This window comes from Aythya ferina (genome assembly GCF_964211825.1).
Source record: "Aythya ferina genome assembly, chromosome: Z".
NCBI classification, from domain to species: Eukaryota; Metazoa; Chordata; class Aves; order Anseriformes; family Anatidae; genus Aythya; species Aythya ferina.
In genome coordinates, this window is record NC_140299.1 from 8,549,147 (window position 1) to 8,562,766 (window position 13,620).

Here is a 13,620-nt window from a genome sequence, read left to right on the forward strand (position 1 = left end):
CTAGGCAAGCAAGGGCAGCTAGGCTGGGCTGGCTGCAGCCTACAAGTGGGTTACTGGAGCAGGAGAAATATTCCCTTTAAGATGGTGCCTTTGCGGAAACAGCTCCAAACCTCGGGTCCAGCTAGATTTGGGTTGTCAGGGTATTTGAAGGCCCATCCCATATGCGTCCCCTAGTGGGAGGTCACAGATTTGGGACTCAGGGCTCCACCAGTGCCTGGTTTTTGCCTTGCTGAGCCCTGCTTCCTCCTGCCACCACTGCATGGCATCTCTACCCAGCAAACCCCAGTGCTGAGTCCATGCCTGGAGCAGGGCATCATTTCCTTTTAGTAAAAGGGCTGCATCCCTCACATACCCATTGACAGAGGCATTTTTTGTTTATTATTACACCAAATCACTTCTTCCTCCATCTCATCAGCCCAGGTCAGGTCCCCTGGGTTTGCCCCGCTGGTGGGTACACAAACATTGTTTGTGCATCTATGTGCACGTGCTCCCCCGCACTCCCTCGGATCCCGACATCACCTGCAAAGAATGACTTCCAGCTAGCACGGATGCCTAACTCCCAGCCAGTTTTGCAAGTAATTCTTGTGGACTGGCCCCGTGACTCTGCTGAGCATGAATTACGGTGTCAGCTCCTACCTCAGCAGGAATTCATCCTCTGTGCTTCTGAAAGAAAAAGATCTGGAGGAGTGCTCCTTCCTCACCTTCCCTCCCATCACTGATGTGCCAGGATCCCATGGTCCAGCTCCGCTCCTCTCCCAAATTTCCATTTCCCTGTGTCCTGACCCCACAATTCACTGCCTGACACCTCTGGCTGCTGTGGGCATACCTGTGGGGTCGGGCCCCCTCTGATTCAGGGTGGGGGTAATTACAGCCCTGCTTGGCATTTTTAGGAGGGCTGGTAAAACTCGTTTAATCATCATTGCCCACAAGGTCATGTCCCTGTGCTGCTTGAGAGTGACAGGGGACAAGGGACTGTGCCACCAGGGAGCGAGCTGCAGCTGTGGGTGGGTGGCTGGGATGCCCACGGGTGTCACCAGTGGAAGTGCCACGGCATCCCCCTGTAACCCCCACCCCAAAACAGACTCCCTTTGGAAGCACATACGTACACACACAGCATATACACTTACGTATACGTACACACGTGCTGTCCCGGGGCGGCCCGGCCAGGCCTGCAGCAGTGCAGGTGACGCCTTTCCTGCAAGAGACTATTTAACAAGGTATTTCAGCACCTGGCGAGTCATTAATTACGCCCCATTCTTAAATGCTAATACTAATAATCATCATCAAAAATTACTTCACAGCATGCCACTCCCTGTGCCCGCCCTCACAGGCGCTGCTCGCCTTCCACAACCACCTCCCACTTGCCCAAAAAGCCACAGGATCCTCTGTCTGGCCGTGCCCTGGCCCCACACCCGGGAATGGGAGGGATCTGTCCCCTGGCTCCATCCCCTGGAGCCTGGCAGTTTCCTTGGTGTGGTGTCCCTGAGCTGATGCTTTCCTAGGAGGTGCAGGTGAGAGCCAGCATCAGCATGCCCCTGGGGAAATCCTTCGTCACCAGCAGCTGTCCGGACACCGCAGTCAGCACGGCATCTTACAAATGACAGAACTCCCCCAAACAACATGCATACTTCCTTAAAAACACCTAAATTGCACTAAAGAAGCCATGACACAGCCCCTGGCTATCATCAGCTGTTCTCGGCCAAGTAACTCAAATACCTGACGCTGTGTCCTACCCCAAATCCCAGGAGGTCCATGGCCACCAGCCCTTCCCAGGGCAACCACAGCCCATCTCTTTGTTCCACCCAGATAGAAACTGCGCAGGGGCACACAGCCTCCTGCCACACTCCAGGATAAGCAGGAGGTACCAGAAATATCTCCCGTGAAATAACAGTGCTGGTGAGACCAATAACTAGGGCTGAGTTTCCTCCCATGCCTATTTGGGTTATTTCTGTTTCTGCCTGTTTCTTGCTGGGTTCACCCATGCTGGTGGAGCAGGGCTGTCCTCTCAAGGTGACTTTTCCCCTGGGGTGTGAAGAGGGCAGTGGCAGCACCAAACCACAACAGGGATCTCTGGTGTCCAAATATTGGGATTTGCAGGAGATTAAAGGGGGCTGGTGTTGCCCACCATACCATTATGTTTTGCAAAACAAAAAGCCTGGTGCTCATTTGTGGCCATCATTCCTAAGGTTGTTTATGGTTTTGGTTTTAGTTTTGGTTTTGTTTTTTTTAAGGGGACCCATGTGCCCACCTTTTTGTGCCACCGGCATGCAGGTACATAGAGGTGACACTGAGGAAGGGGACAGGGCCCCCAACCAAAACCAGATGGGCTAGGACATGGGGGTCCCGCAGCATCACCCACAGATGTCCCACACTTCTCACAGGCAAAGCCAGCTCCTGCCTGGAACACTCCCCACCAGAGCTTTGCATCCAGCCCCTGACCCCCTTGGCCACGCCATGGCCACAGAAAGCCATGGTCTGGCCACCCAAGGACCTTGCTTCCTCTCCTGGGAGAGGTGGGGACTGTTTTCTCCCCACAGAAGCTGCAGTTCACTGTGGGATTAAACAGACCTCTGTTCTTTCTAAAGTCATTTCTAGTTCCTTTTTAAAGTAATTTCAAGTGCCCAGCCCTGAGTCCCCCTACAGTGACAGGCTGAAGGGCTCAGGTCTCTAGGGAGGACGGGCTGCTGGTCCCCTGCTGCGTCTCACCAGCACCCCTGTCACACATGACATGGCAGGGTGGTGACCTGCTTCAAGAAGTCTCACCTGCCCACTCTGCTGGAGCACACACTGCAAATCTCAGCATCAGCAGTGCAGGAGCTGTGCGAGGTCCCCGGCACCGGGGTTCAGGATCCCACAACATCCAGAGCCCTCCCAAGTGGGTTGTGCTCTGGGAGAGTGTGTTACATGCTCCACTTACAAACAGAAAAAAAAAATACCCAAAAGGTCATAAAATTAGAGAGGGCTTAAATAATCCATACATACTGATTGTGACTTAAATAATCCATATGTACTGGTGGTGACTGCCCGAAGCCAGCAGCTCCGACAGCTTTATCGCAAAACTTGGGTGACCTGAATTGCACAAAGAGAGCTGATGGCAAGCTCACACATTTCATAGCACACTAGCAGCATCTGCCTCCTTTTAAATTGCCTGTTTGCTTTTTGCATAGATGGTTTTGCGTCCTTGTTTTTATTTTCTGCTTGCTTTTGGCTTGCTTTCTGTGACAGGCTAGAGAGCAAGTCTGCCTGATTTCCCTGCTGTTGCTGTGGGCTTTACACATAGCAACAGGGAGGAGAAACCTTTCCTTTTTTTTTTTTTTTTTCTCTTTTTCCTTTTTCCTTTTTTTTTTTTTTTTCTGATCCAAAGAAACAACCTGCAACCTCCAAAAATCACACCAGGGACACCAAGGGAGGGGAAGGACCCGTGAAGCTCGGACCTCTCACATTAGTGCAATGCGTTGTCAGTGATGTTTTTTTTGCCACGATCCCACAAAAACAGCCCTCAGCAATCTCCCTCCAGCAGAATATTGCTCCATTAAAAAAAAAAAAAAAAAAAAAAAATCAATCTCCAAGGCAGCTCCTGAGACTGGATGTAGTGGAGAGACCCAGGAACATGCAAATGTGGCATTTATTTACCCATGGCTTAAACCTCCCAGTGCCAAGGCACCCGGTGCCCCCTCCATCCCTCCATCCTTCCCTCATTTCAAGTGGCACTGGCTGTCATGGGGCTAGGAAGTGCAAACAAAGCTGAGCTGGAGTGAACAGTGCCAGGGCAAAGGGACCACCTGGGCAAGAAGGGAAAACATTGGCAGGGTGAGGGTGATGATGATGATGGTGACTTGCATGCCTAGCTCAGATTGAACCAGTCTAGTTCTTTTTGTCTTTGTCCCAGCTCCCAATGGCCCTTCAAGACCACTGTGCCCCATCCTCCTCGTTCACCCCATGGGGAAACTGAGGCAGAGCAGTGGCAGGCTTTGCCAGGGTGCAGGAGAGCTGAGCCAGGGCTGGCACGGGCAGTCAGGCAGCTCCCTCGCAGTTCCCATTCTGCTCTCGCTTCCCACGGAAACAGAGATGATGCAACCACGCTGCCTGTCACTGCCAGATCCCTCCTTGTTCCTTTGAACCCACGGAGACAGCTTCACCCCCAGATGCTGGCCTTTCAGAGGTGCTCTGTGGGATCAGGCAGCTCAGCTGGGAAAAGGACCCAAATTGGACCAAACTCATTACTAGCCACTGGAGGGTCCAGACAAGAAGGTGCTAGCAGACACCAGGCGTGAAAGCTCTGCCTCTGCAGAAACAGTTGGCAGCAGTCCTGCGGGTGTGGAGGCTCTTGTCATGGGTTCTTGTTCCCCACAGAAACCCTAAAACCCCCAGAACAGCAAGTGCCACTGTTCTGTGTGCTCTGCTCTCACTCAAGGGTTTTTTGTGTCCTGTGTGTGTGAGCAAACAAATTGAGTTGGGTTCCCCCAGTCATGCAGTCAAGTTTAGGACAGCAGTAGCACCCAAGGGATAAAGCACAGACAAGGGACAATTTGAAGTCACCTTGGTGGTGACATCTCATTTTGGGTCATTTTCTTTGATTTGTCTTTTAGACAATCCATGGAGGTGCACCTGAAACTCATGGTGCTTGTCATGAAAGGGATGGAGACCAAAGGGAAGCTGTCTTCAGGTGATCCTAATGGCTTAAGGTCTCAGCATCCATAGAAGGGACAGCTGTGCAGGATGGGACTCTCCTGTCCCCCAGAAATGTGCATGGGAAACATTATGGTAGAGCCTGTAAAATAATGAAAGGCAGAAAGCACTTGGGTAGGAAAGAATTGCTCATCACCTCCTCCAACATGAGGATAAGGGCATCAAAAAACCTAGTAGGAGGCAGGATCAAAGCAAGCCAAAGGAAATGACTTTGCACCCAAACAGGCCATTAGACTGGGAAGCTGTGTGCCACAGGATGTTGCAAATGCTTAAAATTCACTCAACTTCAAAAATAACCAAATAAATTCACAGGAGAAAAATCTGCTGAAGACTATTACATACAAAGACACCACTGACTCAGGGACTCTGAGTCACCAAAAATTGTCGGAGGTCAGGGAACTATTCTGGGGAAGTATCGCACCTTCTGACATCCTTCCATGGTGGTCCAAAGGTGAATATGATGAGAGGTTTTGATGAGAGGTACTGGTTTTGATGGATCATTTCTATAGCCAAGAAAATGAAGGTGATTTTTTTTCGGGGCTGGTTGTGATTCTCTTCTCTCCCCACTTGCCATTGCAAATGCCTCCCTGTAGTGTAAGAGGAGCCGGGATCAGGTAACCGCAGGCGGTGAAGCGGTCCCAGTTGCCCAATACTGAAACACCACGTCGGCCCTGATAAGTTTGTTATCCACTTGCATGAATCTGGCCCTGGAGCTTAGCCCAGCATGGCTGGATGGGGCATAGAGCCCATGGGGATGACCAAGGGAAGCCTTTCCAAATAAACAGAGCACACAGACAGAGAGATGCTCTGTAAGCGGTGAAGAGCTGGAAGAGCAAAGTGATGCCGAGGGATGAAGGACTCTCTCGTGCACCAGCAAAGCCCCAGCAGTAGGGCTAGGACAACAGGGTGGCCCAGGACATGATCTGGCTGCAGAGGTCTGCAAGCATCTCCCGAAGGGTGGGGAGAAGAGATAGCACCAGTGGGAGCCACTTGGGCAGGCTCTGGAGATAGGGGAAGGGGGGGAAATCACACGGTGCAGGGCCTTGATAGAGCACCAGCTGCCGACACACCGAGCCTGAAGGCTGCGAGATAAGGCGAGAGCAAAAGGAGACCTGCCCGAGACCTGGCGGTGGGAATTTCCAAATCTCCCCTCTCATTCCTCTGCTGCAGAACACGATAGAATCACATTGAAATGAATCGAAACAAATCGAAATGAATCTAATCGAATCAAATCGAATCGAATTGAATCAAATCGAATAGCTCAGTTGGCAGGGACCTACCAAAGCAGCTGAGTGCAGGTGCCCAAGCACTTGAGGGCTAAGCAGAAGTCAAAGCCTGGACACGAGGTTATAATCCAAATGCCTCTTATTACTATTATTTATTAATCATTAGAATATTAAGAGTAATAGGAAGGTATTTTCATTGTGCCTTTGTATCAGACGCTTTGACAGCTACAACAAATTTTCATCCAGCAAGTGGATATGAGGGAAGCATGTACGTATACATATTTTATACTATAGGAAAGACGTGATGTTGATGAGGGTAAATGAAATGGAGGGTAGGCGGCAGAAGCAAACAGGAGAATGAATGGGACAATATTTTCACATATATGAAGACAAAAAGAGCAAAATGTCTTATAACCACGTCAAGCCCAGCTGGGGGTGGCTCTGGAAGAAACAGATTTATCCCATTAAAGGACAAGTGAGGCATGATGTTACCAAACTCTCCCTTCTAATTTCTGTTGCTCATAATTGATCAGGTAAATTAAAATATGCCTCACTCTAGGGAAATCTCTGCTTTTCTGAAGCTGAGCACGTGTTGTGCTGCCAAGGGAAGGAACTGAGTGCCCTGGCAATGCTCACCAGCATTGCACTTAGAAAGAAGAAGAAAAAAAAAAAAAAAAAAGAGAGAGAGGGAGCTCTATTAAAAATGGATGCCAAGAGAAGAGCACATTTGAGAAGGAGAAAAGCTTTTATCCGAGTTGTGTGCCCTTTGCAGTGTTTTTGCTGCTTCTTTTCAACAGGAGGGATTCGGTCCCTGCAGGATGCTCGCTGCTCCGCGCGGTTCCCTCTTTGCAGCCCCTGCTTGATGCAGTTTCCCCCCCAGCTCGGTTTGCTTGCCTTTTTTTGGGTCCCCCCTGCCAGCCAGCAAGTACATTCAGAGGTGTTTTATTTTCCCCAGGGCGAGAGCAAGGAGAGGCCCCTCGATGCTCTCAGAGACAAGGACAGCGCGGACCAGCCAGGGCTGGGCTGCAGCCAGCTCAGCCAGCTGAACGCCTCCCCTGCGGCGTGAGGGAACACATCGGCCTCTCTCACCTGCTTCCCAGCCTCCGTCAGAGGCAAGAACAAGGGCACTGGGGCTTGCAGCAGCTGGGCTGCGGAAATGAGGGTCTGGATGCAAAGGCTTGGGTTGGCTCCCTCCTCTGCACCCTTGGGACACCCATGCAAAGATAAAAGCAAAGCTGTCTGAGGTAAAATACTCAGCCTGATAGTTTTGGCAGCACCAGAGCCTTCTCTGCCTTCCGTGGAGGGAACCGGCCCTGGTGAGCGCCCAGATTGGGCATGCATCCTGGCACTGGTTCCTTCCACACTCTGCCAGCCCTTGAATCCACAGCAGAGGTTCAGAGATGGAGAAGAACCCATCCTGCAGGCCAGGCAGGGGACCCTGAGGATGCTGAGAGGTGCTAGGTGGGCCAAGAACATGGGATGTGCAAAACCCACTCTGCACCCAGAGCTTGGAGTTGGTGCAGCCAAAGAGTTTGCTGTAGGATGGAGAACCACGGTGGTAATTCATGGAAATGTCCTGGCAGGAAAACAAGTCTGGAGGAGATTTACCTGCCCCTGGGGGTAGCTGTAGATGGGGAGTGAGGTAGCAATGCACTTACAGGGCACAGCCACCTTCTGCTCCACACACTGCTCCCCCAAGGACCCTCTTAGAGAGGGTCCTCAGTCCTTGGTAGGACTCAGCGCCCCAGCCACATCCAGACAAACAGGGCAGGGACATCACAAGGGTGTCCCCAGGGTCTGCAAGAGCCAAAGGTGCTGGTGGAGAAAGTTGGGCAGACACCTCATATCCCAGCCACCATAGGGCACATGGGGTGCAAGGGAGATGGTGAGGCCAGGGGTTCAACCTCCAGCTGTTGCCTCCTGAGCCCTTGTCCTTGCAAGCTTGTGATCAGGCCCCTGTCCCTTCATGGCCTTCTCATCAGGCTGCATGAGCACTGCTCTCCCAAGTGGACAGCACTGGAGGGTTTAGTCCATGTGAGATCAGACCAGTGGTTTTCTGGTTGATTTCTTTTCCAGACCCCTTAGAAGCTCTTCCCAGATTTGCAAGGGACTGCAGGCCCTGGGGTGAAGATGACTGCACCGTTCAGCGCATTCAGGCCAGGCAGCAAGGCTTCTCCAGACTTGTTCGCTTGTTTGGGAAATTTGCATTAATTACCTTGGTGGTGATTCAGGCTCTTGCGGGAATGTTCAGCCTCCTCCCAGCCACGCATGGACGCATGGAACAGCGTGCAGGGCCATTGCAATGATCCTCCTCTATGTCCAGCCCAATGCTTCTGAGCTGGACTTCACACCCCCCACAGTGTTTTCCAGAGCTCACAGTGTGCTCATGGGTGCAGACCAGTGAGATACTGCATCTGCCATATGAGCCCTGCAAACACTTTTTAGAGAAACCTCTCATTTTAGGAATTAGGAGGTGGAGTCTCTAAGGGAACACCTCCTGACCCGTCTCTGGACCTTCGTGCCCAAGGGAGTCTCTCAGACATTTAGCCACCCAAGACTGCTGCTTGTGCCTGGGGCTTGTTGCTTATGCTGCAGTTTGCTTTCCTTCTTCCGAATCTGTTCATATTTATTGTGGCAACAGTCAAGAAAAGGCCAAAAGGTCCTGGGCAAGACCTGAGCTGTGCATCCTCAGCTAAGCCTGACTAGCATTGCATTTTCATGGAGCTACTGTCAGAAGATGACCCCATCTTCCCCTCTGTGCCTTCACACCCACCCCTCTCACCTCCTGCTTCTGCAGCTGCCATTTGCTTCAAGCTCTCCGTCTGACAAAGTGTGGATGGCCAAGCAAAAGCTACAATATATGCAAAGGAAACCAGAGGTCATTAACTGCAGGGAAATCCAGCACTTACTGGGTGCATTGCCATGCTGCAGCACAGGCACGGGACTGATGCTGTTCTGAAGGTGGAAGTCGGGTTTGACAGACTCAGGAGCCCACCAAGCAGCCACCCCATGGGCTCTGGCCCCTTTCCCTCCTCTCCCAGCCCAGACCACTTATCCCCAGGACCAGGGATAGACAGGTCTGATGGCTACCCACCTTGGAGGAAAGGTCAGTCCTTCCTCAAGGAACCTAAAAGTCCAGCCCCCAGCACAGAAACTGAACCGCATGGACACCTCAGTTACATTCCCATCAACAAAGTGTCACACCCCTCACATGGCTGCTTGGGAGAGCAGAAATCAGATCAGGGAACTCTGTGGACCACAACACTTGCCAGCACAGCCAGAAGGTCCAGCAGACTCAGTTATTTCTGCACACCAAGCCCAGAACAGGAGGTGTAAGATGACCAAACAGTGGGTTACACAAACTCTTTGGAAATGCAGAACACTGTCTGACAGGCATAAGGTCACAGCCGTCACACACGCACCCACCCCCAGGCCCGGGAATCACAGCTGAAATAGCATTGTAATGTGCTTATAATTTATTCATCAGCTGAATGAGAGCAGCAGCAGGCATTTTCATGGCACTCTTTTATCAAACCCCTGTGATGGACTTCATCCATTTTAAAAGAACAAACTAGACCAGAAAGGGGGAAAAAAAAAAAAAAAAAAAAAAAAAGACAACTTTATTCCATTCAAATTTAAACAAGCAGGAGAAAGGGCAAATCAAATAGGATAAAAAAAAAAGTACTGAAGACCTTCTCTTCCCTTCATTTTTCCTTTGCTTTGTTCTGAATCTTTCAAACTTTGCATTTCTCTGCTGGTGGCTACTTTGATGCATGAGGCTCCTGTTAACCCAGATGCCGCTGACTGCCTATTGAAAACATCTCTTCATCTCTGTGATGAGTTCTGCCTGAGGATCCGTTTGCCCCATTTTTAGGTGAAATAGAGCTAAAAGGTGAACTGTGGACAGACTTTTATCCTCAGAGATTCACAGTCACTTCCCCTGAGCACTTCGGCCTGTTTTCTGAACCCAGGCCATATATAGGTGAGGATTGCACATTGATTCCTCTCACAAGATGCTTGGGGAGTTAATGGGGAAAAATTTTCTGTGAAGCACGGCTGGAGACCTGCACCAGCTGACAGCACTTCAAGGAGGAGATGGAGGAAATAATCTAGTCCCCACACTGTCTTCTTTGTACTCACAGTCACCTGGAAGAACCAAGGTACGAGTTGGGGTAGGGGAGACCTAAAAACAACAAGAAAGAAAGCAAGAAAGATAACTGGGAGGTGAGGCAAGCCTAGAAGCAAGCTGATCCCCAATTTGTGGAGTTTGAAGGAGCAGGTTGAGCCAGTAGGAAGCACTGGTTGGAAGCACTGGTCTGGGCCCGCTTAGGACAAGCGGATACTGCCATGGTGCAGGAAGGCAACAAGGTGGACCTCCATGCATCCTGCACTGTTTCCAAGTCCCACAGTCCTCGAGTCCTTGGTTTGAGGTACAAAGTACTCCTGGGGATGACAAGTGGTTCTTAGGGCAGCAGAGCAGAGCTCCTACCCCTGCCTGACCTTCTCTATCACAACAGCATCCATCTGACAGCATTCAAGCCCAAGTTGGGTCCCTGCCAGTGCCTCGCCAAAGCAGAGGAGCAGAGCAGGGAGGAGGCAGCAGTAGAGGAGATGGCTTCGTGTTTTAGCTTAGTCTGGTCCTGTTCCCCGGAGGAAGTCGCAGATGTCTCATCCTCAGAGCCACTCAGGAAATAAATGGGATAAAGTTCTGTAGAAAATCATGCGAGTTGATTGCACCCTGGGATCTGAGCAGCGTAGGGGGGTCCTGCCCTCTTTTCCCACCTCTTGTCCCCTCTCTCTGCCAGCTCACAGGGCAGTAACCCTCCAGTGTGACACCGAGGCAGCATTCACCTTCCCAAAGCTCCCGTGGCAGACTTCTGCTGTTGCTAAGCAGAGTTAACTCTCAGTTTGTCGTTGTTCATGAATGCAGCGCTTAGGAAGGAGGAAAGAGAAGAGGAAGAGAGATATTAAATACAGATGATGAGAACAAAGCAGAAAGGGCTTGAAGAGAAGTTTTCATCTCAGATTTACTTAAGGCACCAGTGGCATCCAAGGTCCAGTTTACAGAGACCAGCTCTTTGTCTGGGAGCTGGATTAATGGCACGTGTAGCCTTCTCCTCTGCTGCTGAGGCTTCCTTCCTGGAGCCACACATCCCTACACCAAACCCTATTTCACCTTTTCTGAGGCCAAAGAGCAAAGCTGTTCCTTCAGGAAAAAAAAAAAAAAAAAATGGAGAGAGAACAAGTTTGAGGCAGAGCATACCACACAGAGAACCCCATGTGCTGGCATGCAGTGCCTGTCTGTGGGAGAGCAGTGCCCAGGCTTCCCAACACTCCGTTTCTTCGATTGGTTCTATTTTCTGTGATAAGTGGATGTTTTTGTAAAAGAGAAAAAAAAAATGGGAGAAAAAATCAGTATTCCCTCTAAAAGCAGGCCTGATGGAAATTTTTCAGCCTGCCCTATTGAATACACCAGGGTTTTCTTTACTTTCTGCCTTGCATGATTACCTCTTTCGTTAACATTCAAGACAGGCAGCAGGTGGAGATAAGTCCTGAATGGTGACAAACTCTGCTTCTCCCATCCTTCCCACCATTGAGTTGGTTCAGCCTGCATTGGAGGCTGGCTGCAAGGAAATCTCTTTCAATTACCACAGAAATAGGGGCAAGCACTATCCCAAAAGGGCTTGGCTCCAGCTGTTCAGATCACCCCTATATTGTCCTCTGGGCAAAGCCACATTTCTTCAGAAGCTGGGAAATGGTGTTAACGAAGCAGCGCACGAAAATCCTTGCACTGTAACATCAGTGGGAAAGGGCACGGTGTGGCTCTCCAGGTTGGGTGCTTCCCTGGACCCATCCGCAATGAGAGCAGGGCATGTGGAGGGGTGGCTGGAAATGGGCGCTGAGTCATTTGAGAACGATATTGTCCATAACATTAAACCTGGACATTTGGGAGGTGGGGACGGAGGCATAAATGGGGCTGATAGGGTTTGAGGAGCAGGGAACAGTAATGAGGCAGCTGGGAGGGGGCTGTTGGGTTGGAAAGAAGTGGGATGAAGCCAGAGACTCGTTGCAGATGGATGGGACGTGACAGGCAGAGCTGAAATGCTTTCTCTCACTGCTGAGAGCACCGTGCCTGCAGCCCTTCCAGATGTGGCCCAGATGTTGAGGCACTAAGAAGGGTAGCCAAAGCCAGCAGTGATGGAAGCACCTGCCACCAAGGGAGCACTCGGCTCCTGGCCCACATGTCCTGCCAGTCAGCCTGATCCCGTATCATCAAGACGTTAACTCCATCAACCCAAGATGTAAATAATATGGGACTGAGCTCCTGGCAGAAAATATTCCCAGCATGACACAGCCTGACCTCTGCAGAGCTCCTCCAACAAACAGCTTCTCAGCCACGCAAGCAAAGTGGAAGTGTTTGTGATCGAGACGTCCAGCCCACAGGCTGAAGGCGTGAGAACAGAATTAAACAGCTTTCTGCAAACCTGTGCCAGTGTTTTACAGCCACAGGCTCAGGACCAGGCACTAGTGCTGGCTACAGAGCATCTCTGGAGAAGGTGATGGGGGCCTCCTTGGGGAGAGCTGGAAGAGGTGGTGGAGTACAAGGAGAGCAGTGGCAGGAGGAGGGAAGGGAGCAAGCTGTGCTTGCCACAGGGACAATGGCAAATTTGTCCTGGTAACAGCTGGTGTACGGAGCAAGCATGCTGCCTCCTCCCAGGGCCACGGTCTGGGAAGTGAGACATGGCTCCCAGTGCCAGGAGGGGACTTCAGAGTCGACCTGCAGCACAGGCTGCCCCAGATCACCACCAGATCCGTGACAGCTATCCCACACATTCAAGAAAGTCCATGGGTCTGGAAAAGGTGGACTACAGGTCTAATGGTTACCCCTAGGGCTGTCCTCAGGGTGGGAAAGCAGCGAGTGGTGGTGGAGGAAAGGCAGAGGGGGTGAAGCTACACAGGGGTGGAGGGGTGGTCAGGCACACCTTCTCTAGGCTGTTTGTCCAAGGAGCTTTGGCCACCACAAGGTGAAGAAACTCTGCCATGTGCAGAATGATGGATTAGCAGAAATGGATTAAGGACCGAGTCCTGGACAGAGTAACATCCTGCAGCACAGAGTCCCACAGTCCAGAGAAGTTAACTATTCCCCGTTACCAGTTCCCACTTTCTGGACAGTCCCTGTTGAGTGCCCTGTTGCTCTTGGTTCCTGTGACTGCTTTGATCTTTTTAATTAATCTCATCTCTAAAGTAAACATTCCTCAATCTCTCTCTGTATTGCAGCATCTCAAGGTCCTTTACCATTTAATCCCTAGACTCCACGTAATCCAATGCCACCCATTTACATCATTATATGATTTTTACGTTCCTTCATCCACAGTTTTTATTTAACCACAAGTACACAAAGAACAGAAATAGCCTTCTAGTAACTCCGATGTTTTGGGGGACATTACAAGTAATTCAGAACTCATTATAGCATTTGACTATTAAAATTATCCTCGTTAGAACCACTTTAATTCCGTATCTGGTAATACACATCAACTTTTCCCTGTCGATGCCGTGTTACCTCCTCACTATTTCTCCCGTCTTGGCCGGAGAAAGACTTCCAGCTCACACGTGCGCCCGTGCCAGGCACGCTGCAAGCAGCTGAGTGGCCCCATATGCTGACGGGCAGGTGCGTGCATTAACACTTCCAGAAGCGAGACCCAGA